This window comes from Arvicola amphibius, chromosome 6 (genome assembly GCF_903992535.2).
Source record: "Arvicola amphibius chromosome 6, mArvAmp1.2, whole genome shotgun sequence".
Classification (NCBI taxonomy): Eukaryota; Metazoa; Chordata; class Mammalia; order Rodentia; family Cricetidae; genus Arvicola; species Arvicola amphibius.
In genome coordinates, this window is record NC_052052.2 from 30779048 (window position 1) to 30804986 (window position 25939).

General features: G+C 45.5%; 1 protein-coding gene across 3 annotated transcripts in view; it reads right to left on the reverse strand.

Annotated features, from left to right (window-relative positions):
* Hivep3 (HIVEP zinc finger 3) overlaps positions 1-25939 on the reverse strand; it is a 409800-nt gene that overhangs the window by 243332 nt on the left and 140529 nt on the right. The window contains exons 3-5 of one of the 3 annotated variants that reach the window (XR_005285843.1): positions 19371-19455; positions 18993-19228; positions 17822-18559 (exon numbers count right to left, since the gene is read on the reverse strand). The exons of 1 other annotated variant lie outside the window; for it this stretch is intronic. The gene's annotated coding sequence lies outside the window, so the exon portion shown is untranslated. Of the gene's footprint in view, positions 1-17821; positions 18560-18992; positions 19229-19370; positions 19456-25939 lie in introns of those variants that run through there. One more of the 3 variants, XR_005285842.1, reaches the window with a different exon arrangement.

Below are 25939 nucleotides of genomic sequence, written 5' to 3' on the forward strand. Positions count from 1 at the left end.
CGCAATGATTAGGGCATGGGAAATAGCAAAAAGAAGCGTGAACTGCAAGGGAAGAACCAAATGACAATCAGAAACTTATAAAGCATGGTGACTACAATAAAGACTCACTGGGCAAGTCTGACAGTTTAAGAGAAACCTCAAAGGGAACAGACAGTAAAATAAAAAGATAGGTCATTAGAAATTGTCATGCCATGAACAGAAAGGGGAAAAAAATAGGAAAAATTACAAGAAAGGACAAAAGAACAAAATCTATACAGGGCTTAAGGAAAAAGTAATAAATCCAATCTCTGTATTAAGGATGAAGGTAAATCAGAGGGCTGAAGAGGTGGCTCAGTGGTTAGGAACACTTGTTTCTCTTACTGACGACCCAGGTTCAGTTTCCAGCACCCACATGGTGGCTCACACCCATGAGTAACTCTGGTGCAGGGGGCTCAAAGGCCTTTTCCAGCCTCTATGGGCATGAAGCACACATGTGATGCACAGACATACATGCAGACAAAATGCCCATACACAAAAAATAAAAATAAATAAAAGAGAGAGTGTGAAAGCAACCCCAAAACATGCTAAGTAAAGGAAATAGACCTAAGTCACATCTGATACAGGCTCGTTCAAATGAAATGTCCTCAAATGGCAGGTTTACAGCGGCAGAAAGAATGTCAGAGGTTAACCGGGACTAGATATAGGAACAGAGATGGAAGACAAGGGGGCCAGAGGGGTGGAGGCTTGGCCAGCGCACTGCTGACCCTCTGCATTACCGCCCCAGAACACCCTGTCCGCCCCCAGAGCTCTCAGTAGTTACTGTAATTATCTGCTTAACATCAGCCTTCCCCTGTAATCGATAGGTTTTTGAGGACAGACATATTTCCAAATTGTGTTTGGTGGAATCCCAAGTCTCAGCATGGTACCCGAATACAAAGTCTAGGCTTAACAAATACTTGTTAAATGGCATTGAGTTTCTCATTCTCGCAGGTGAACCCTTTCAGTGAAGTGATGATTCCTTAAGTTCAGGCATGTTTTTCTGTATCAAGAGTCTCAGTACCTATTCTCTTTTCTCCTCCCACTTTCCACTGAATGGACAACCCGAGTGTACTCTATCGCCTTTGTCTCTCCCCGTACGTGTGACTCTTGCGGACATTGCCCTTTGCCCTTCTGCAGCCGGTCTGTGACTTCTCCTAGGCCTTCCTACCGAGCCACTCATTTTTCTCCACTCAGTCTGACCTGCTGTCTCAAGGTTCTGCAGTGGTACCAACTACATCCGTGCCTTGCCTTGAGCCCACTCCTCTTTATTCCACTGTTCATGATCTCAACTTTCTCTCTTGTTTCATAAAGTCCATGTTCTCATGATTTCCTTTATGCTACCCAAGAAGTCGGCTTAGAAAACCGTTCTCTGTAGACAGGAGCGAAAGTTTCCCCGAATGCGTTGTTTTTCTTTTTACTATTAATATTTACGTGCTCGTTTCACTTTTTTGACACGGAAGCAGGAGAAGTGAGCCAGATTTTTTCATCCAGATCTTGTGCTACTGTAACAAAACACCACAGACTGGACATTTTATACACACCAAAAATACATTTCCTACAGTTTTGGATGCAAGGAAGCCCCCGATGAAGGTTCCTGCTGATTCATCACCTAGCAAGGACTTGTTTCTCATAGCTGTACCTATCTTCTGTGTGAATTTGGAGAGGAGACAGACATTTAGACCACGGCATTTTCTTTCTCTTGCCCACCCTTTCTCCCCCCACCCACCCACCCACTGCTTCATCTTTGGTTCATATCTAAGCTTGTTGTGCCTCGTTTATTATGGCTGCCTTCCCCTTGGGTGCTCTCTCATTATTTCCTTAGGACAGGAAGTGGAGACAGGGTTTCTGCAACTCATCCAGACCCAGGTTGGGCCTAGGACATGGGAAATCTTCACGCAAACCTACTCTCTAAGCACCATGTTCTAAATTTGTCTATCCTCCTATCCTAGGCCATTTCCTTGGGCCAGCTGTACATGCAGCCTGTGTGAATCACTGGCTTAAGGATACCCAGCCCCTCTGATAGGAAGTTGGCCATCTTCATTTGTACATCACTGTCTAATGTGCAATATCATAAAATGACTACCACTTTATCCACCCCGATTCTGTGTGTTGGTAAAGTGTAAGGCTCAAGACAGTTAATCTCTGCTTTGTGTGGCATGATTGGGGCAGCCTGGTGTGGGCTGGAGGGCCCGATGTCCTCACCCACAGACTGGTACCCAGTTGGGTTCTGGGGAAACTAAAGTGGAAGGCGCAAAGTCTCAAAAGGTCTCAGAGCCGGCAATGAATGTCACATCCATCCAATCACAAGACCAGCACAGGCTCAAGGGGTTCTGGTTGGGGGGAGGCAGCATATGCAGAGAAAGCCTGGAGGGGTGATGAACCGTCATGCTGAAAGGCTGCTGCTGCCCTTTGTCTCCTGTTCACTGGCCCTTTCTAGAACCTTAGAGATTATTTCTCAGTGTATAATGGAACAAAGAAAGACTGTATTAACCCTAGGGGAAGTTCCAGGGGGCTCTTTTGCCCTCTCTCAATTACCTATATAATTGCAGGCACTGATTTGACATTGTAAATCTGAACTATGTTGCCCCTGAAATTTGTATGTTGACTCCGTGCCTTCCTCCCATTGTTGATTGTTGAGACTCAGAGTCTCTAGGAGGTAAGTGAGGTGGGACTGTGGCCTTAAAGGAGAGGAGAAAGGACTGTCTCACTCCTTTTCAACCATATGAGAATTCAGCAAGAAGATGGCCACTTGCAAGTCAAGGAGAGTCCTTCCCAGCATCCAACCATCTGGGTGTCTGGATTTCGGATGGTGTCTTTAAATGTTTCTTTTCTGTTACTATTATAAAATACCTCCAACAAATACAAATTAAGAGAGAAGCATGTTTGTTTTCAGCTTATGTAGTTACAAGGACACAGTCTTCCACAGTGGAGAGGACGTGGCAGTGGGCAGGGCAGACAAGGTATGGTGGTAGGAGCAGCAGGCTGCATGGTCATATCGCATCTGCGCTCAGGAAGCAGAGAGTGAACTGGAAGACTTGTCAAGATATAAAGCTTCAAAGCTGTGCCCAGTGACCCATTTTATCCAGCAAGGCCTTCTAAAGGTTCCACGGCTTTCCCAAGCGGTACCACCAGCTGGGAACCAAGTGTTCAAACATATGAGCCTATGGGGGACGTCCCATAGTTAAACCATAACAGAAGGAAATAGGACCTACAGCTTCTGAAACTGGGGGAAAACAAGCGTTTGCTATGAGCAGCCCAGCCCACGGTATTTTCATATGGCTGCATGAGCAGGCTCGCACATCTGTGAAAACATCTGTTCCAATCTCTTTAGAATGCTAAGATGCAGGTGGCAGAGTCGCCACGTCACAGATGAAGGAAACCACGGTCAGACTCAGCGAGAGCAATGTGACCAAGGTCACACGGGATAGCAGATTGGAGCAAGGTCACCTGGCTCTAAAGTCCACGCCTTGAACTGCACACTCCAGGCCTCCTGCACATTTCACAGTGTGCAGTCCGGGACAGCCAGCACAGTCCCCAGTGCCTTCGCCAGCAGCTGCCCGGTCCTGGTCTGTCCCCTACCTCTGGCTGCCCTCTCCTTAGGCACAGCCATCCACAGTGGTGACACAGAAAGCAACAGTTCTGCAGGGCCTGCAAATTCCTTCCTAAGAAGCCCAATGAGCACAGAGTGTGTGGGCAGGAGGGGAGATGGCCACTTTTGTCCTCCTAGGGGTGTCACCGAGAGCGTACAGCTTGGGTCATTCTAGGAAAGGCACTGGGATGCTCTCAAGCTTGTGTAGTAACAAAAACGCTGAAATAAAATGATTTTAAAAATCCATGCATTTCTGTCTTGGCACAGAGTCTGGTACTTTCTGTTTCCAAGTAGGCAGCAGAAGTAAAGGCTAGGGACTATAGATGAGGCAGAAGCACTGGCCATAGGGGGCATCCCTGGATACATTTCTACCGGCACAGCTTCCTAGCTTAGAAGTGTGGGGGAGTGTCGGGTTTTATAAGTGAAGAGATAAAGATGAAGGAATGTAAGAAATGGGCCTAAGGAAACGCCCACAATCCATGCCCAAGTCTCTTAGTATAATGGTCACACTCTTTCCCGTTCAAGAATCCCTGATACTGAGGGTGGGCATCATCTCTTCCTGTTTCTTGTGTTTGTCCCAATTGCTAGCTTTTCACCCAGTCTTCTCGAGTTTTATTTAAGATTTTACAGCGTGCTTGGCTTTGGACTGACAGCTGCATGGCTCAGGGGTTTAAGTATATTCACCCGGGGAAGGGCTCTGAACACTCTGAGTCTTTAAGAAATGCACAATTACAATGTGGTTCATCTCATGAGTTTGAGCTGGGCTTTAGTGGAGACAGGGAGAAAAGCACCAGACATGCCCATGAACACAGCCCATTCATTATTGAAGGCACCGTGCCAAAGTGTCAAGGTCACTGCATTTCATAGAGGAGGAAATGGAACCTCGGAAGTTACTCATCTTTCAAAACACCATTCAGGGATGGAAACTGATATAACTTTTTTTTTATTTGGCAATATATGTCAGGAGCCTAATCGCACCTCTGACCCAGTAATGTGCTCCTTGGCATCTTTGCAATGAAATATACAGAGTTAGGTTTCAAGAATATGCTGTTTATTGCAACATTGGTCACTGCTTTTCTTATAATGATCATTAAGGGTAGCAAAAATAAAGAAACAAACAAAAATACCTTAAATGACCAGTTGGAAGAATGATTAACTAAATTATGGTAGATTTAATTACTAGACAATTGTAATGGCTTCCAATGATTATGTTTTCCAAAAAAGTTGTAACGACATGGGAAAAATGTTCAAAATCCATCAAAAGAGAAGAGACTCATTCATCAGTGTGTGTCTAAACAAAGGAAAGTATGCCAGCTTTAACAATGGCTACTGCTACATAGTGGCATAATGGGTAATCTTTTTTCCATATAGATACACATCTTTATTGCTTTATTAAAAACAAAGGGAAAGTTATTGACTTCAAAATCTGTTCACGCAGCTCCAGAATGGACCAATAGTTAATATGCTCTGCCATATTCTTACAGAGTAAATCAATAGTCAATGAGTCCTACCACACACTCAATAGACTAGACCCATAGTGACTAAGCATGAATTCAACACAGGGCCAATAGGAACCAAGTTCTGCCATGTCCTTGCCAGATTAGATCAATACTGATTAAGTTCTGCCATGTTCCAGGCATCAAGTGGCTGTGTTAACACATTCATTCTTCAACAGAGAATTATTATATTAGGTCATGGATGAAAGCTGTAAAGCTCAGTGGTGAGTGACCTCTTCCTCAGGTCTCATGGCCCCAGATATATTTGCTTGGGCTCTTTTCTCTAGCAAAGGTTCTTTCCTGCCTCTACTAAACCACAGGAGAGAAAATCCTTAGGGAAGGTGGTAGCCAGGCTGCACTGAAGCTTAAGGGGCCTCTGGCAACAAAGATAAGGAAATTCTTCCAGAAATAGGTAGGAGAGGCAAGCCTGCACAGGTGGGAAGGCGCCTTCCTACATAAAACCCACTTCTCCAGCAGTCGCCCCCAGTACTTTAATGGAAAAAACTCACTGATACCAGCTAAAATTTAAGCAACCTGATGGGCTTTCTCCTCTTTTTCCTTCCCTCTTCTCCTTTACACTTCATCTTCCTCTTCCTTCTGGGCATGTAATTTCTTTTTCTTTTTTTACTTTTAGTCTTTGCTTCGCCCCTCACCCTCTCAGTCAGCATACTGGCATTTCTTTCCCACTGCCAATGTGACCCATCACGCTGCCAGGGTGGCCAGTCTCCCATCACTTACAACTGAATGCCTGATTCTAGATTAATTGACTTTCTCATTACTTCGAGGTACAACTGAGGTCCCAAGAAACAGGTACCAGGACACTGCTTGGGGAAGTGAGTGGGCTAGGGGGTAGTGAGGCATGGAGTGGGTCAAGCCACGTGCCCTGCTTCCATCTACAGAGCCTCTGTGTCCATCTTGGACTGAATACTGGGTTGGTCTGGAGAAGGAACCAACCTCTAGTGGAAGAACCTCTAGTTCAATATCTAGACAATAAATGAATACAATACCTCAGGAATCAAATTTTTCCTATTGAAACAAATCATAGTGCATAATGTGCCTTTCTCTCTATTAAAAAAGACTCAAAGATATCTCCAAGGGTACAAGAGTGGCATTTGTATATTGGGGGTAACCAATAGCCATCTAACTGAACTTAAGGCGCACCAATGTGAGGGAATCTGTGCCTGGTACTATAAACCCAGCCAACTACCCTGTGGCTAATGAAGTCATAGACCCTAGAGCAGAACCTACTTCTGCCAGTTTCCCAAACCAGGATAATTGCTGGTTACATAGTTATCCTTGTACCCACACATATGTGTAGCCCTCTTCTCTCTTGTAGAAGCTTCACTTTGTAGCAGACAGAGACCATCCCAGAAAACAACTGGTCAACATGCAGAGAGCAACCAGCCATGGGTTGTCCAACCCCGACTGCTACATTTACAAACCCCTACATGAAAAGCTCAAGGGACATCATAAAAGAGAATAATGCAGGGGACCGTGAGAGCCAGAAGACTTATGACTACTGAGAGATACTGAGATGGTGTGTTCTTTAGAAGACACAGGGCTGTACCCATAAAATCTCAACAATAAGGTTACCTAAACAAAACCAGGACAATGGCAGTACCAGCTGACACGGTCAGCCTGGATGGATGAAATCTCACTAAAAATGACCCCTAGATGAAAAGTGACAGGCAATGAATGGCTAATGAGAAAGGGAGATTCAGTTTTTCCCAGAGATGAGCTCCCGATAGGTTATCTAATCTCAACTAGTCAGCCATAACACATACATCCATGTGAGCAACACTAAATAGCAGGCAGTATTTATACATACGTATGTGTATGCATATACATATTTATATTTATTTAACAGTAACAATTGAAGAAAAGGTATGAATTTGAGAGGGAGCAAAGAGGCACAGGAGGAGTTGATTGGGGAGGGGGACTGGAAATGGTATAAATACAGTACTCATATAAAAAATTATGAACAAAAAATAAAACAGTTTTCCATTCACAAATTAGAAGAACAATGAATGATAGTATCCATCATGTAAAGACACAAAAAAGTGTGGATAAATTAATTCACATAAGACTTTAAGTGCCTAGAACAGAATATGGGTCAATAAATAATAGCTATTATTATATTTTTAGCGGCATCATCGTTATTGGAGAATAGGAGACAATTTCTCTCCTCCTCTCCTCCTCCCTCCTCCCACATGTTAGCCACATAGGCATATCGCATTCCATGGCCTCAGCCCATTAGGTAATGGTGGACATATTTAGGGATAAAGCTTCTACTAACCTCTTGAATTGAAAGCTGAAGTGGCCAGAGTGCCAATCACAGAAGTGATTTGGTGCAGTTTGCTGCCTGGAATTTCTGCCTGGAAACTCCTGCTCGATTGTCTCCATCTACTCTGCTCCCCACCCCACCCCCATATCAAAAGCCTGTGAACCCCAGCATGTGAAATTGGACTAATTTCTGCTGGTGCTTTGGAAGTCAGTAAATGTCAACAGTTAGTTATGTGACCAGTAGATTTTTCAGATGAGGCGAACCAAAATTAAGATAAAGATTCCTTAATTCCTTCAGAAAGAGAGTCATGCTCAATACTGTCTTGGGGCCCTGGTGAGGGCTACTGGGGAGGCATGGTGTCCTCAGAGACACCCTCATCTCCCCAGACTCAGAGTGGGAGTGTGGCTAGCTGATAGCTCAGCCTTAAACCCTCCCCGAAGAACTGGCTGCTCCATGAGGAACTGCATTAAAAGAGACCACATGCCTTTCTACGAGCAGAGGACACAGCAATTGACCACTGGATGAGGACAAAGTTCTGGCCCCTTCTTGAGTGACTTTTACCAGTGTTCATTTTTTTTCTTGCTTTATGGATGTGTAAAAGAGGCCTGACAGCTTTTATGGTACTGATGCAAAGACAGGGACTTCACAGTTCTCCCACTGACCCTAGAGTGCATGGTTTTCCACAGAAGATTTTCAAAGTCTGATGGAACTATAAAATGTCATCTGTGAGCCCACGCTCACCAGATATTGTGAAATGTTCTGGAAAGCCAAGATAGAGTAATCCCAGACTGAGTAACATGAGAAATTATAAAATGCTGGAGCAGTCAAAATTCCTAGTGTCTGTTATATTCAGCTACCTCATTCTGCAGATGAGGAAACAGGAGCTTGGCGGGGTCGCCCAGCTGGTTAATGGTAGAAACAGAGCTTGGGGGAGGGCTCCTGTGTCGGTTTGCTTTCTGCTTCTGTGATAAGCACCATGACCAGAAGCAGCTGAGAGAGGAAAGGTCTATTTGGCTTATGCATCTTGATTACTGAGAGATATCAGGTCAGGAGCTCAAGCAGGAGTGAAGGCAGGGACCATGAAGGAGTACGGCTTCCTGGCTTGCTCCCCATGGCTAGCTCCCAGGACCAACTACCCAGGGATAGCACAACCTGCAGTGGACTGGGGTCCTCCTACGTCAGTCATTAATTTTAAAAATGCCCCACAGCCATGCTCACAGGTCAGTCTAACTCCCCAATTGAGGTTCCCTCTTGTCATGTGACCGTGGTTTGTGTCGAGTTGACACAAACCTATCGAGTCCAGCTTCACTCACAGCTCGGCGCTTCCCACTGTGTGTGTGTGTGTGTGTGTGTGTGTGTGTGTGCAGCTTCTCATTTAGTTGTTCCAAAATATTTAAGGGCTCGCACTGCAGGGTGCTATTTAGGAGCTGAGAACACAGCAGTGTGCAGCTTAGCTTTGGCGCTTACACCCTGGTGGGGGCAGGAAAAGGGCAGTGTCTCTCTCTCAGGCGGTAGATTGAATGCTTGTTCCCAGTTTCTAGTGCTAAAATTTGAAGGTTGTGGGGCCGGTAGGAGGTGGAACCTGGTTATTGAAAACAGGTCACTTGGGTTGGATCTTGGAAGGCTACAAGCCCCACCCCTTACAGTAGCCCTCCCCTTCCCCATTCTCTGGGCTTCCACAGCTACCACCATCACCCATGGAAGAAGGAATCATTCCACCTAGCCTTCTCCTCAACTGTGGACTGAAACAACAGACAAAAGTAAGCTTTCTTCCCTTCTGTGGAACATTTGGCCAAAATGATGCAAATGTAACATAAATGGCTGTTGCCTTTTGAGGATCCGCCTACAAGTCTCAGTCAGTCCATAAAACAAAAACACCAACTCAACAAAACACCATCACAGATGGAATTAGAGGCAGGAGCAGCATCTAATCCTGGAGAAAAAGCTTAGCGTCTGTTCATAGCAGGTTATAGCTAAGGCAAAACTGAAACTACCTTCTCTCAAAAAGGGTATCAAGGATTTTAGGGGCCCAGAAATGGGTCCTCAGCAATCTGCATAACTGCATCCATCCAATCAGTTGCTGTTTGATGTTACCATGTTTTTCTACCTCTCTGAACTTCCATAGCCTGTGGTTTCCTCACCTTGTGCTTTGGGGTCCATAGAAGGCAAAAAATAAAAATAAAAAAAATAAGCCTCTGGCCTCTTTTGCTCAAGGTCCCAATCCAAAGTAGTCTCCTCTTATTAATGGGTCTGCGTACCAAAGCACAGGTGAATGTTCTTATAGAAGGTGCTAATCACAAGCAGCTGCGCAAAGCACACACAGGACTCTGCAACAGAAACTGCTTCTGGTTTAAGCGTCATGTCCTTCATGAAGCCTCTGTCCCTGCAGATGACAACAGGCCACTTGTGTGCCTCCACGGCAACTCCAATCTAAGTTTCCCACAGGAAAATGCCATTCCCACAGTGAGAACACTGAATGTGGACACCCAGAGTGGGTGTCCCCCACCCACAGCCCTGACTTGACAGGTACCACCTGGGGCAAGAACCACGGGACTACAACACGACTAGCTTGTTCCCCAGATCCTAAGACGGTCACATCTATCTTGTTCAACTTCATAAATGTCCAGCAACTGCCTTGGTGCAGTTTTACCAGACTTGAAAGCACACCTACCCTTCTTTCCTGTTCTGTTCTCAAGAGGGTTCAAGGTAGTACTCTACCCTGGTGGCCACTAGTTATAGGGTAATTTAAGTCAATTTAATCTCTCTCTCTTTCTCTCTCTCTCTCTCTCTCTCTCTCTCTCTCTCTCTCTCTCTCTCTCTCTCTCGTTCTCTTTCTCTCTCTATGTATTTGAGAATTTTCTATATGAACATATTATATTTTGATCAAATCCACTTCCTTTTCCCTCTCCCACAATTCATCCCTTAGCTCCCTCCCAAATCCATGCACTCCTTTGAAAACCCAAAACCCAGTTAGATACCACATACATGAGCGATACCAAGCTGCTACTGTTTTGGATGCTTCCTCCCCACTAGACAGTGTCAGAAGGTTACTGGGGAGATGGGCAACATCAACAGCTTTATTTAGCTGTGAACCCCGTGAGCTACAGTAACAACCAGCTCATTGATGATTGATGAGTGGCATGAGCGTTGTGGCAGTAACCAACCACTTTCTGCTCCGATTTAAGACTTGCTCCACGGGGTGGATTCATGCTTGGTACTGTTAGTAGGGCCAAGAACCCATGCTGGGTCATAGGCCCCTGTGGACAACGTATTACCTTTATTCAGCCAAATGGACACAGTGTTGAACTGCACCTAAAGACTTGTCTTTATACCCAGAAGTTAGTGCAGCTCTCAACACTCATCAGAGATCTCTTTGCAGTAGGCGGCAATTAGTACAGAGACTCGCAGCTGACCAAAATGAAAAGAATGTGAGTCTGTGGAGCATTCATCCCTAATGGGAAATCCACATCACATCTCTCCCCGTCCCTTCAAGGCTTAGGGATCATTGCAGAAGGGATAGAACTGCTGTAAATCAACTTAATTTAAATTCCACCTAAAACTCAGTGTTTCAGTCACTGTGGCCACATCCCCAAAGGCGCAAGTATAGGAGACTTCTGTCACCACAGAAGGGTCCAGAGTGCAGTGGCTTGGCAAGCTGCCCAGTGCCTCTGTTTTTAATCTCTGCACCAGCTGCCACAGTTCCCAGGCTTTTTAAACTTGTTCCCAAAGAGTCTAGACTGGATTGGAAGGTGCCCCAAATACCACATCCACCCAGAACCTCATATTGTGACCTTATTTGAAAACAGGGGCCTTGCAGATATAATTGATTAAGGTAAGATGACCCTGGAGAGAGATTGGTCCCAGTCCAATATGGCTGTGCCCTTGTAACAAAAAGAAACACCACACATACAGACACACAGCCAGAAAAAGCCTGTGACCAAAGAGACAGTAATATGTCTACAAGCTAAGGACTAGGAAGGATGGACAGAAGTTACCAAAAACTACCAAGATGCTTGGGAGGACCCTTCTCTAGAGCCTTTGGAAGGAATAGGGCCCCATCAATGCCCTGATTTCAGACTTCTGACTTCTGAAGACATGATGAACTAAACTGTCATTTTAAGGGACCACTTATGAAAATGTGTTGCATTAGTTTCAGGGTACAATGTAGGGCTAGGCCCCAGGCTCCTCATGTTTTCCTCCAATGTTCACCCCCTTGAAGACATCCTGGTACTGGGATGTTAATTAATATACTTCAGATATTAACCTCTAGACAGTGAAAGCCACAGAAGCCAGCTCTCTGGCTGCACAGCTCAACTGCTCGGTGGAACAATGACCCTAGAAGGAACCAGGCATACAGAACTGGCAGGATTGCACAAGGAGGACTCAGAGGAGTCCAGAAGAGGCTGCAAATCCAGCCACTTTCTATCCTACCCCTGCTGAGACAGAATCAAAGGCTCCCAGCAAGAGACACGCCCCATGCTGTCCAGGCCATGGTGGCACAGAGGAGGCTGGTAGCTGAGTCTATCAGTTTGCTAAGTCAAGGGCTCTCATGGTGCAGGAAGGGGCTGAGACATCCACCTACTTACTAGTGTGTTGGCACAGTTCATGGATGTGACCGGATCTGTGCTGGACTGCACAGCCAGCCCTTGCTGCCACCTACAAACTACCACTTCCGGAGCCCACACAGTATACCTGTGCACAGCAGCCTTAGGATGAAGGCTGTACTGCAATCTGCTTGAGGTGACTTATTCATAAAAACGCACCCAGAATTTTCCCTCTCAAATGCCTTCCTACCCAACTCCCCCCTGGGATCCCATCACAGCCCCAAACAGAAAGGAAACATCTGGGAATTTAAGATTTACTGAATGGATTATTTAAGGAAGCAGCCAGCAGGGGCTTCCACAACACATCATAAATAAGGCAAAGACCCGGAGCTGAACACTGAGCCTGGCCTTCCTCAGCCTCATGCTCTGTTCACACAGATCCAAGCCACCCTGTGTTGTGGTTTGTGTGTCCCCCATACGCTTGTGTGAATACCTGGTACCCAACTGGTGGTGCTGATGTAAGGTTGTGAACCACTGGGGCTGGGCCTTAGGGTTTGATAGTCAAGCCCCATTTCCTGTTTGTCCTTGGCTGCCTTCCTGCAGATACAATATGTCCAGCTGCCTCACCCTCCAGGTGCCAATATTTCCCTGCCACCATGGGTGGTATCTCCTCAAATTGTAAGCTGAAAAAAATCCTTTCTCCTTTAACCTGTTCCTTGTCAGATAGTTGGCCCCAACAATGAGAAGCATAACCAACATGCCTGCCCACTGCCTCTGCCTTGCCTCTGCTGTCCTCCACAAAATTCATCAGCATTGCCCCCACCCCCACTTTATTCTGACAGTTTTTGAGATATGGTCTCTCTGTGTTGCTCAGACTGGCCTTGAACTTGCCATCTTCTTTCCTTAGTTACTCAAGTGCTAGATTATAGATCGCGAGCCACAATTCCTGGGGGCTCCTGCCATTTTAAAATAGGAAAGTAAACAGGCGCTGCTCTTCCTGAAGTCAGGAGAAAGGAGGCTAACAGCTGCTGCCTTTCCTCACGTCCCTCTCCAGCTACACGAATAAGTTACCCAACACTCTGAGCCTTGATTCATGGAAATGAAAAGTCTGGTGGGAACGTTCATCTAGGTCCTAGTGAGGTCAGTATTTAAAGTGGTAGAGAATTTGGTACATCCTACTGTCCTTACATTAGCTGTTAAAGACAGTAAGCCACATACCTAGCATACAGTTAGCACTCAATAAACAAGAAACCAAGTTGTCATTTCTAAAGTAACACCACAAAGCCAGACTCCCAGTGTCATAAAAACCTACTATTAAAAGATCAGTCTCCTTGTGGTCCAGACCTGTAATCCCAGACATGCTAGTGGCTAACACAGGAAGGTTGCAGGTTCAAGGCTAGCCTGAGTCACAAACTGAGTTCAAAGCCAATCTGAAAATTTTTTTACAGAGACGCTGCCTCAAAATCTACAAGAAAGTAAAGAGAAGACTATGAGTGTGGCTTGGTGGTAAAATACATGCCTAGCGTTGTGAGGCCCAGGGTTCAATCCCTAGTATCACACAACAATACCACCCAAAGGTATTATACGGATGCAACCTTGCCCAGCTCGCTGACATTTATCAGGGAAGGGGACCTAGGCACGACTTTCTGGATACCCACAAAGGATCCACAATGCAGGCTGGCCCACCCATTCTCTGTAGTGCCACCGCAGTTCTCCAGAAATGTCCCTTGCTTTATTACTATGGGTGGGCTGACCAATCCATTTTGCGCTGCCATGCTGCCTTCATCCTCCCCCTTCAGGAAGTCATGGTGGGAAAGCTCCAAACCCCAGCAAGCTCCTGAACCCCAGACTCACTGAGAAAGTAGAAAGAGCCCAACAAGAGTCCATCCATCCTCCTTCCCAAGAGAAAAGAGGAAGGAATATTCCTGATCTGATCCCGGCGTGCTCAAATCCCCTTTCATTTGCTTTTGAGGTTTTCCAGTCGGGTGGCAGTGTCAGCCTGCCTCCCTTGATAGGGTGTCAGGAAGGCACTAAGACCAGTCGACTCGTCATCTGTCACTAAATCTAAGCGCCCGCCTGGCACAGGTCTGTAATGAGAGCAGGCTCAGTCTCTGCAGCTTTCTAGAATGGGCTTCAGCGGAGAGATGTGTCTTTGTTTTAAGTAGAAGGTACGTTCTCTTCTTTACGCTCAAAAGCATTCACCCTGGAAATTGCTGCTGTAGGGACAGGAAAGCAGGAGCAAGCTCCCATCCCTCCTGAGCACTTCAACATCCTCCCTGTGAAACACTAGGAGGGGCAACACAGCCACAGCAAGTCCCCAAACGTCACAGCATATGTGCCTTTCCAGCATGGATCTACTCCATAGCACATTGTTACAGTGATAATTAGTGACAGACTTGCCATGAATATTCCAGATAAAAATCTCTCTCCACAACAGTTGATAGAGACAAAGGGCATCACAAGAAACGGAAGAGGGAATGAGGGGGCTCCTCTCTCTCTCTCTCTCTCTCTCTCTCTCTCTCTCTCTCTCTCTCTCACTCTGTGTGTGTGTGTGTGTGTGTGTGTGGGTGTGTGTAGAGCATAAATCAGATATTGATTTTAATAAATGAATATCAGTGGCAGGTGTGGGGTGCATGCATTTCCTCCTCTAACTCTCAGGGAGCCCAATTCTGCCCTCATAAACCCTCATGGAAAAAAAGAGAGGTCCAATTCTAGAAGTTTCTGTTGCTTTGTGAATAGCACTTAAGGATGTTTAAAGATGGAAGGTCAAAGGCACAGAAGCCATGGAGGAAAATGCAGAGGGATGGATAGGCCAGGCTGGGAACAAGCAAGCTCCCTCACCCTGTGAAAGGGAATGAGAAACGGTTCCAGTATGGGGTTAGCATGTCTCCCAGCAAAGATGTTTACAAAGGCTTTTCACAGCCCTTCCCACACTCTCAGGGATGCAATAGCAGGAACTGAAGACAGTGGCATCCAAACAGGAGGCAGAAAAAAATAAATAGAAATTTTGAACGCTAGAAAGGAAAGGAAGGCAATCACGGGCACTTCATCTGTAGATGAAGAAAGAGCCATAGGTCTAAGAACACAGAGTAAGCCAGCACCCTAGGATATCCAGAAGAGAAAGCCAATAGTAGTGTCTCTATGTCCCCAATTCGCACAGGTGTCAGGACCTGGCTGGGATGGAATCTTCCGCTTTAAGGGCATTGATGAGCCTTCTGGATGGGAGGGAACATGGCATAAGCATCAGGACAGGCTATGGCCGAGTCCTCTGCAGGCCAAGCTCTGCCCTTCCCCACCTCTCAGTGCTATCAGATAGCCAGTACCACTTCCTATCCTAACTGCTCCTTGCTCACAAGGTTTAAAGGCCACAGTGCTAGAAACAGCCCTAACACCAACTCAATATATATTCCTCCTTCAAATGAAGAAGCTGAGAACCAGAAGTGAAATGATGTACCCTATTTAAAAGACTTTGAGAACAGGTGGCAGTGTAGTTTCCTCACCCGGAACAAGTCTCAGGTTATCTGCCTCCAAGAAAAGAAGATCCCTATCTTTGCTCTTTTGGACTAAACACCACCCAAAATGCAAAAACATTTTTGAAGAGGCTAAGATACAGCATCAGGATCAGAATTTAGAGAAAGTTAAAACTAACACCCAACGTGGGTCATCCTAGATGGAACCAAACACTAAGACCCTGGCTTCTGGAAGAACCAGCCATGGGCAGAGTCACCAGTAACAGTAAACTCAAATGACTGCTGGAACCTCCGAGCCTCAAAATCTATATAGGGCCTTTACACTGCCACTTCCTTTGGCATCATAGGCTCACCCTCTTGCACACCACAGCCTCACCTTCAGATCTATGGTTCTATGCCTCTTTAATGAGACCTCTCCCAGCCATCCAGTGGGAAACGGCCACAATATCCCTCTGTCCTATCCCCTCCTGACTTTTCCCCACAGCACTCACTGCTTGGGCTTTCTATCATTTTTATCATCTATCACTTTCCATTTTCAAATAATCCCCACACAGACAAGGAGTTTGGGTTCACTCCTGTGTTGCCAAGGTGTTGGCTAGTATCTTAACACTCAACAAATACCAGCTGGATTCATGAATGAAAGATAGGTCTTCCTTCTACTCTTTCAGTAACACCTACCTATTTACCTCCTACACACACACACACACACACACATACACACACACGCATACATGAACATGCATGCATGCACATGCACACATATTCTCACAAACACATGCACACACACTTTCACACATGCAAACATACTCATACATATTCACACACAAATGCACATGCATGTCACATACACATGCATTTACATGAATTCATACACATACGCATACTCACAAATGCACAAACACACATACAGAATTTTCTGTCCTCTAATCTCTTCTTTTTTTTCCTCCTTTCTTTTCTTTTTCACCTGTTCCCAACCTTCCATTCCCATTAACAAGTATACGTTGAACTAAAGTTAAGGCATTCAGTAACAACACTGCCAAGGCTTCCATTAAAAATGTATTTCATACATATATATTCATGTATATATGCAGAAAATGTTCTAGAACAAAATGCAAGACACTGATGCCACTGGATGTCTCCAGGGAACAATGGACACTTCAGTCTGTAAGCTACATATGAACTAAGTTTTGATTTATGTGACTGTGATTAACTATTCAACATATTTAATCAAATGTAAAATTAGAGAAAACTTAAAACTAGCATAGGCCTTGGCTCCCATCCCCAACACCATCCTACTACAAATGTTTTTCAGGGTGACAGCCCCTGGAATATGCCTGGGCTGGTGGAACGGGTGACAATGCAACTGGGCTGGTGAAATGGGGTGACAATTCTGTCCTAGTCCTAAAATTGTCTGAAACACGACTGTTACTTCATAATGAGGCATCTGAGAAAGTTCCCATCAGGCAGAAGGATATGAATTAATGCAAATTTCCACATACATAAAACATGGAGACTTCATCTCAGCTCATAAATCCCTTTACCTTTCATCCTGCTCACTCCCACGTGGGATTTGTGTTGAACAGATTTCAGAAGTCCCAGAAGACCGTGCGGCTTGCTGGTGGTGCAAACAAGAGGACGCAGGCAATGCCTTCAAGAAGGTAGGAGCCAGTGAGGGCACCCATGAGCAAGAAATATCACAATCTAAAGAGTGCTCCCAGATAGACAATCAGGGGGTGTGGCCAGAGGGTCATATGATTTTATGGTTTTCTTCTGAGACTTTCAAACTATTCTGGATTTTCTTACCCAGAGTCTTATTGTGATCTTACATTTTTCTTTTGTTTATTCTGTCAGATAAATGCTACCAGGCTGGTGAAATGAAATGATGCCTCTCTTCTCGAGGCCCCAAATGTTCTAGAATGTGGCTGTTGCTTTTCTAGGTCTTCCTGAAGGTGGAGCACCTATTCATTTATCTTTAGTTAGCTTCTTGGCCTGTAGCCTGGCACCCTGGAAGTGGCTGTTCCTTAAGTGGGGAATGATTAATGACTATTGTCCAGTACCAGTGAAGAATTATATAGTATCCCCAGATATCGCCCCAAAGACAGTGGCACACCCCCATCCTCCTTCCCTCTATTGCTACCCACGGGTCATCTTTGCTCTGGGTGAGGCAAAGAAAGCCAGAGTTATCCACGTGAAGGTTGATAGAGGGTTCTGAGGAAGGCATGAGTTGTCTTCCCAGGAACCTACGGCACTGTTACATTTAAATATATAAATTTGCATAGTATATATAATGCTACAGGATGCTACAAAAACATATGTGGCTGTGGTTGGCTTATCATTGAATTAAGCACCATGGGGGAGTAGTTTCTTTTACTCTGTTTATCTATATTCCTGGTATCTTTATAATAATCAAAATGTATGACTTTGCAATAACAAAAAGTAACCAAATTTTGTTTAATTGAAAAAAGTAAAGTACAACTGTCCTGGATGGGACAGACACAAAAGGTAAGACTGAGAGTCATGGGTGGGAGACAAGGCTGGCTCCACCTCCCAGAAGACTAAGGGTCTTCCTCCAACCACGCCTTCTCCCTCTTCACGCAATCCAAACAGCAGGAGCTGACAAAGTCACAAGCAGATGTACGAGGCAGGGAAGAAAGGTACCAAACTGCTGAGGGAGAGACTCATTGACCAAGACAGGCAGCATCTGTCAGACGTGGACCCCAGGTTATACACGACACAAGTGTGACATACATTTGACAGCTTCTGAGAAGTAGGAACGTCTCAGGGTGCTTCTCTCTAAAGTGACTCAGTGCTGGGCACAATGAGTGAATCCAGAATACAGAGGAGAAGCTGGGCACTTCCTCATAAGGATGGTTAAGCAGGATGTCGGCAGCTGAGACAGGACTCCAGGCTTATAGGAAAGAATGGCATCCAGGTGTGATGGGATCTCACAATAGCTATTGGTGCAACTGACTGTAAGTCACATGCCATCCTCTCTGGCCTTTTCTGACAGTTTTGGGATATACAATGCTGCTCTGGCTTCTCTGGTCCTTGTGCCAGGTTTTGCAAACTGAGAAAGACTTTGCTGTGCCATCCTCCATTTGGTGGGTCTTGAATGGGCAGACTGGGTGCTGATGTCCATGGCAAGTCGCTGTCGGTACCTGCAAACAGTGAGAACAGTTATCAGAATGGAACTTCACGGTTCTGTTCCCATCATGTCATGATGGGCACAAATGGGAAAGGGGGATGAGTGGGAAGGCAGGATGCCACAGGAACTTGGGAGGAAGGTATGCGCACAGTGAACAAGGGCAGAAGGGTTGATGGAATGGCAGGAGGGAGGACACACAACAGACCCAGGAAGGACTTGGATCATCAGAGACAGCAGACAGAAAGGGGCAGAAGTCATGCATAGACAGGAAGGCCAGCCTGAGCTGGTTCACACAGATTCCTGGCCATGGCCATGTCACCTTCTGCTTTGCCCATCTGCCTCTTAGTCTCTGCCTCCTGGTCCAGAAGGGCCCCTCCCCCAGCTCTGCCTCCCCATCCCCTCCTCCTAATGGCCCTCCACTAAGCATACCAGAGAAATTAACTTACTTCTACCACTTGGGCCAGTGCGTCTCTTGTCTAGCTCTCCTGGGGCTTCTGGCAGCATGTGCCTTGGTGATCACTGCTCCCTCTGAGCTCAACATCTCAGTCTCAGGCTGTGCTGGACTCTGGCTCCGTAACTTCTTTTCTTCCTGTTCTTCAAGGAGGTAGCAAGATGTTTTGTCCCTCGGCTGGACAAGATGCAGCAGGAGTGGGCAACGCAGGGCCAAATCGGAGACACCAGACTGAGAGGGACAGGAAGGGGAAACACGGGGCAGTGCTAGGTGATCTGGACCACTGGTCACCTCATTCTAGTTCATGAGTGGATGGCTAGATGAGGGACACCAGATGGACCAGAACTGCAAGTCCAGTGTACAGTCATGTTACCTTTCATGGAAGACTGAGCCCTTTTGGCACATTGATCTTCGTTAACACAGGTGCTAGCAGATCCTCTTCCTGGTACAGGCTCATGCTTTAAAACACATCAAAACTAGCCAGAGTCAAAAAGCTGATAGGCTTTGTCAGTCCCCATGGAAGCAAATCCAGCAGCACTTCTGGGAGACTCCTGAAATGGGCCACCCTCTTACTAAGGCTTCCCTCCAAAAGATACCCACTTGGAATGCTCACTCCACCAGGGTGGGGCATAGCAGTAAGCAGAACCACCTGGATCAACTCCAAATGGGTCAGGCACTTCCCTTCTGCGTTATAGCAAGGACTGTGCAAAGTCAAGCTGGATAAACACCTTACAGGCACAACTATGAGCCACGGCTACCATAGTACCTGCAATGTAAGAATCCATCCCCGGGGCCCACAGATTAAAGCACAAACCCTGCTAGAATATACCTTGACATTAGCATGCTTCAGAACCACCTGGAAGCCTTATTCAAACACAAATCTTTGATTATAGTCCCAGTATCCCTTGACTTGATGGGTCTAAAAGTCTACATTTGTAACAAGTTCCCAGGTGTTGTGACTGTGGTCCAGAGGTCTGCACCAAGGGAGTTCAGTAGTATCACTTATTTAACATGAAATCTACCACTAATAGCTCTATCTATCTATCTATCTATCTATCTATCTATCTATCTACCTACCTACCTATCTACCTACCTATCTTTTTCTCTGTCAACCAACACTCAAAACTCACCCACAGAAGAGGCAGAAAATACTATGACAGAAAGAAAACTGTTGGTCAATGTAATACATTATAAGAGGAAGAACAATGAAAGACAATGCTTTTACAATCTACCTACTTCATATATTCATTCATTCATTCATTCATTCATCAAACAAAATCCAAAGAGGGTGTTCGCTCAAAAAAAAAAAATATAACAAGGCAAGATCAGAATCCAAACTAGAACCCCAGAGCTGTTCTCAAGCTCATAAAGTCCTGAAATAACCCCTGCTGTGTGTCATTGCTGAAGTCAGCAGGGTCAGGAATATCTGTGAGGGGTGAGACTGGGCTTTCCCTTCCTGTGCTCTGTCAAAGCATCCACTGTACAGCACAGCCACCGCAGAGCAAGGCGCTGACTGAAGCAGTGACAGGCCGCTCCAAGGCCAACTGTGAGTTGTTCAACTGAGGCCCAGACCTCAGGCGTGGTCTTCTCAGAAATTCCACAATGAGGCAAGCAGCGGAGTCCCTGGCTAACTCCTCCCATGAAGCACAGGCTTGCTAAATTATAGTGATAACAGCACAGCCTAACCACCATGACAAGTATTTCCCAGCACGGTGTTCTGCATCTCCACTTGGCCCTTTCTCTTCCTAGAAAACTGCTTCTCCCAGCTTTCTCACACCAGGTTCCCTGTACCCCACAAGCTGGAGCCTTGTAGATTCCTTCTCAAGTCTCCCCTAAACATTTCTCTACCAGCTCCCTGCTTACCCTGTGTGGCCACATTCCTTATCTCCTCTGTTTCCTTCATAACCTGAGCACCTCCTAAAGTATCTTGTGCATGGCTCTCTCACTCCTCTCTACCTGATGCTCATCACTGAGCTCAAAGGTGCAAGGGCTCCATCTCTGTTATTCATCACCATCACCCCAGCACCTCAACAGTGTCTGGCACACGGCAGGTTCTCTAACAAGTCTACTGGGTGAACAAATGAATGTACAAAATGAAAGGGGCCATCCTCTCTCAACAGTTTCCAAAGTAAGAACCAGAGACTTTCTCTCCCTTTGGTAATGGGAACACAGGCTTCAGCAGGAGGTGAAAGAGGGAGAGATATCCTTAAGCTGGTGTTCTCAATGACAGGAGAAAGAAGGCATACAGAGGGTCCTGGCCACAGAGGAGGGCTGGGCACAGTCAGTGGAACCTGAACTGGTGAGCCACAGAAACAAGCCTGAAGCCCTCTATTTCCCACCCAAGGTTTCTAGATAACCAAGTCCCAGAGATGGAAACTTTAGAGGAGCTGGGTACACTCTTTATTACTTTTTAGGTCCTTAGGATGATAGCTATACTCCCCTAAGACATCATCTGTGATCTTTCCTCTCTCCTGGGTATCCCTTACCAACTGTAGTGGGAGCTGCACTGCCAATTTCCCATTGACCTTGCTGTATCACTCCAGACAATGGGACTCACGACCAGAAAACAACTTTATATTATAGATGATGTCCCCTTCTTTGGTCCAATCATTCCCAAACCACTGTCAGTCTTCCCTGGATGGTAATTTTAATGACAAGTCTTATGCAAAGAGTAACTTTATCCTCTCCATCAAGGGTTCTATGCAATGTAGCCACGGGCTGCTAGACACAGACAGCTGAGAGCATATGTGGAACTATGCTACATTCTCAGGAAGATATCATGTGGTAGCCAGACCCTATTATTAAGCAACCTACAGTTAGGCTGAGGACAGAGAATCTCACACCACCATCATGAATGGGGTGTCAGAGTTCATTGCAATAAAAGAAGCATTCAATAATAAAGCATTGTGGAGCAGAGTGAGGGACTAGGCAAAGCCACCTTCTCCATGCGCTCTGCCCTGCTGTGTTCATGGGGTATTTGGATTCTGGAAATGTTGTTCATGATGTCATGGGTGTTGTTGGCTGCTTGAGTCAGGAAGGTTTTAGTGAGCCATCACACATTGAGAGCTAAAGAATGGAAGGATTTCAACATTCAGGGGCATGGCTGTAAGTGTAGAAAAGGAAGAAGGTAGATTGAGCTCAGGTAGGGTGTAGAAAGGGCTGGTTGCAGCTTTAGCTAGAGTTTGAGACACCTGTGAGTTCTCAAAGGCAAATTCTCCAGAAGTTCCCTAGAGCCTCCAACTGAATCTTAGCTGGTTCTGGACAGATGATGTCAGCTGACATCTGCCTGTAGATGGTAATGAATATGTAAGAACCAAAGGAGAAGAGCAGAGCATCTCATATTCTGGGGACCACCACTCCCAGAGATGAAACAAGAAGGGGGCTAGAAGAGAAGATGAAGGACCGGAAAACCACACACATACTGAATTCTGGGAGGACTGAAGAACAGCAGGACACCGTTATTTTAGGTAACTCTTGGCAGATATGGCTAGAACCTGTCTACAGGTTTGAGGTTGGGCAGAGTTGGTCTAAAATCCCACCAGTTGGGATGATCTCACTTTGGCCTTTGCTTTGTTCTATCTCCAGAACTCTCCAGTATCCTAAGCATGTCCACTGCTTGGTCCAAAGAGGTGCTCTCAGCAACTTCTTGCCATATGCTCACTAAACTGTCAAACTGGACTAATATCAAAGCTAGCATTCCACACCCTGTATTCCCAATAGTTGTCATTCTCATAGCGCTTTTCACACATTGACTGATGGCTGGCCTTGCCTCCACCTCCACCAGACCATGCGGCCTGGCTTAGGAACCATATCTGGATTTCACAACAAGTTACACAAGTCAAAGCAAGTGACATCCAGAGGAAGCAGTACATTTGTGAGACAGGAGTAATGGCTGTCCTGGTGTTGACCCAAGACCAGGAAGTCAGAGACACTGAAATGAATCAGAGGAGCTAGGCTGATCAAATGGGCCAGTAGCCTGTCAGGAGAATGCCACTACATGGAGACATGGCCTACATGGCATGAACGTCAGTTGTTCATGCAGAAGTCAGGTACTGCTTTCTCATATGAAATCAGGTAAGCCTTATGATCAGCAAAACACACATGTTTAAGGCACTTTGTTAAGAGTCAAATATAGGGAATGTATCTATAGCCAGAATGGGCTTATAGGCTAGTCCTTTATAAATTCTAGATGGCATCTTTGATTCTTGTATCACCAGTACCTGGTGCATCATAGACACTGAATAAATAAATACTTGCTGATCAGAAAGCAAATGAATGAGTGAATGAATGAATGGGAAAGAAGGAACAGATGGGTGGGAGAGGGGAAGCCGGATGGATGCCCAAGTGTCAAGACCCCAAGCAGTGGGCTCGGCAAGCTCAAGGTGACCCTTCTGCCAAGCTGTCAGTGTGAACATTGCATGGTCTTGCCTGTTGGCAGAAGGCATGATGAAAGATGAGAGCTGTAAATGAGTCAGCCACCAGCTTGTCTGAGGCTATCTCAACCAGAAGTTCTGTCTAAAGCCAAGACAGTACTGACCACAAGATGGTGTCTGACATGCCATGTGTCTGTATTTCCTTTAAGGTATACCATTTGTCTTCTGGGGTTTTTATGAGAAATGTACTCCCAGAGGCTCATGTATTTTAGTACTTAATCCTTAGTTGGTGTGCTATTTGGGGAGGTTTAGAAGGTGTGAAGGAAGGATGTCATTAGGCATGGGCTTTTAGAGTATATAGCCTCACCTTACATCCACTTTGCACCCTCTGCTTCTGGCTTACAGTTAAAGATGTGATCTCTTAACACCCATGCCTACTTTTAACCATGCCTTTCCACCTTGATAGACACATCCCTCTGGAATGGTAAGCCCAAATGAACCTTTCTTTCTATAAGTTGCTTTTGGTCATGGTTTTAATGTAACTGGTTCCATAATCTCATAGGGAGTGGCACTATTAGGAGGTATGGCTTTGTTGGGGTGGGGATGGCCTTGTTGGAGGAAGTGTGTCACTGCGGAGGCAGGCTTTGATGTTTCCTATGCTCAGGTTCCTGACCAGTGTCTCAAGTTGACTTCATGTTGCCTACAAGATGTAGGACTCTCAGCTCCAATACCACATCTGCCTGTGGCAGAACCTCTAAAACTGTAAGCCACCACCTCAATCAATGTTTTACTTTATAAGGAATTATAATATTATATATTCTGCTTTATAATTTCCATGGTTATGGTGTCTCTTTATAGCAATAAAAGCCTTAACTAAGACAGAAGTTGGTATCAGGAACTGGAGTATTGCTATGATAGACCAGACCATGTTTTTTGTTTGGAGGAATCTGAACTTTGGTATTTTGGGTTTTGAAAGCAGTAGAATGCTTCATGGGCCATGCTAGTAGGAACATGGAAGACAATGGTGCTGAGAGTTATTTTAACTGTCATGGGCTCACTCAAGAGGTTTCAGAGGAAAGGAATTTTAGTACGTTACCTAGAGATCATTCTTGTGATATTTTGGTGAAGAAAGTGGCTGCCTTTTTCCCTTGTCCAAAGAGTCTTCCTGAGGCTAAAGTGAAGAATTTTGAATTAGTTCTGTTGGCAGAGGAAATCTCAAAAACAACCTAGTATAGACTCTGTCATATAGTTACCAGTGTTCATACTCATAAGATTTATAATAAAAAGGAGCAAGCTAAGGAGAAAAGTTGTACCAGGAAGTGGAATGGAGCTAAGTCCTGTGTTCAAGGAGATAAATGGATTAAGAAATTGAATATAGGGAGTGGTGACCTTAGGGCAAGATCCCGCCTAGCCAAGTTTCCCACTGTGAAAAGGACCTAAAAAAAAGCTTAGAGCCAGGTGGGGTGGGGCACACTTTTAATCCCAGCACTGAGAAGGTAGAGACGGTTGGATCTGAGTTTAAAGCCTGGTGTATAGAGCAAGTTTCATAATAGCCAAGGCTTAGGCAGTGAAGGAAACCATGAGAAGCAGAAAGCTGGCGAATGTAATTGAATAAGGGGGCCATGTTCCAGCCCCAGACCAGCTTCTGCCACATGGTTCTGACTTTAGGATTAAGGATAGAAGAAATTGATTATGGAATTTGCTTCTGCATCTAAAGAAAACTGCTTAGGCCAGGCATATGTCAGGAGTGTTCCTGAATGTAGTCTAATAGAGAGGCCATTGTGTGAAACTGTGAAGTTGAAGCCTGTATTACCTTAGAAAACCCAAGATGTTAGAAATGCCAGCACCGTGGGATACCTGTGGAGGAGAGCTGCTAACAGGGAGTGGAGCCAGGCCAAGAGAAAGAAGTGTGTTACAGTCAACAAAGCCGAATGGAGTTGGAGAACTGAAGAGTGTTTTGACATCAGACATGGAGATAGAGTTTGGAGTTTGCCCATCTGGCTTTTGATCTTGCTTTGTTCCAGTATTTCCTTGCTATGCTCCTTTCCCTGCATTTTGGAATGGTAATGTATATCCTGTGCCTTTATATGTTGGAAGGATGTGATCTGTTTTTTGATTTTAATTTAATTTTTACAGGTGATCATAGTTCAGAGACTGTATGAGTCTCAGAAGAGACTTTGGACTTTAAAACATTGTTGAGTGATGGAGGAGGGTCATCTGTCTATGTGTTACTTTCATTGGTTAATAAAGAAACTGCCTTGGCCCTTTAATAGGACAGAAAATTAGGTAGGCGGAGTAGACAGAACAGAATTGTGGGAGAAAGAAAGCAGAGTCAGGCAGATGCCTCAGGCAGTCGCCATGCCTCTCCTCTCTGAGACAGACACAGGTTAAGATCTCTCCTGGTAAGCTACCACTTCGTGGTGCTACACACATTACTAGAAATGGGTTAAGCAAGATGTGAGAATTAGCCAATAAGAGGCTAAAACTAATGGGCCAGGCAGTGTTTAAATGAATACAGTTTGTGTGTTGTTATTTCGGGCGTAAAGCTAGCCATGCGTGAGCCGTGCAG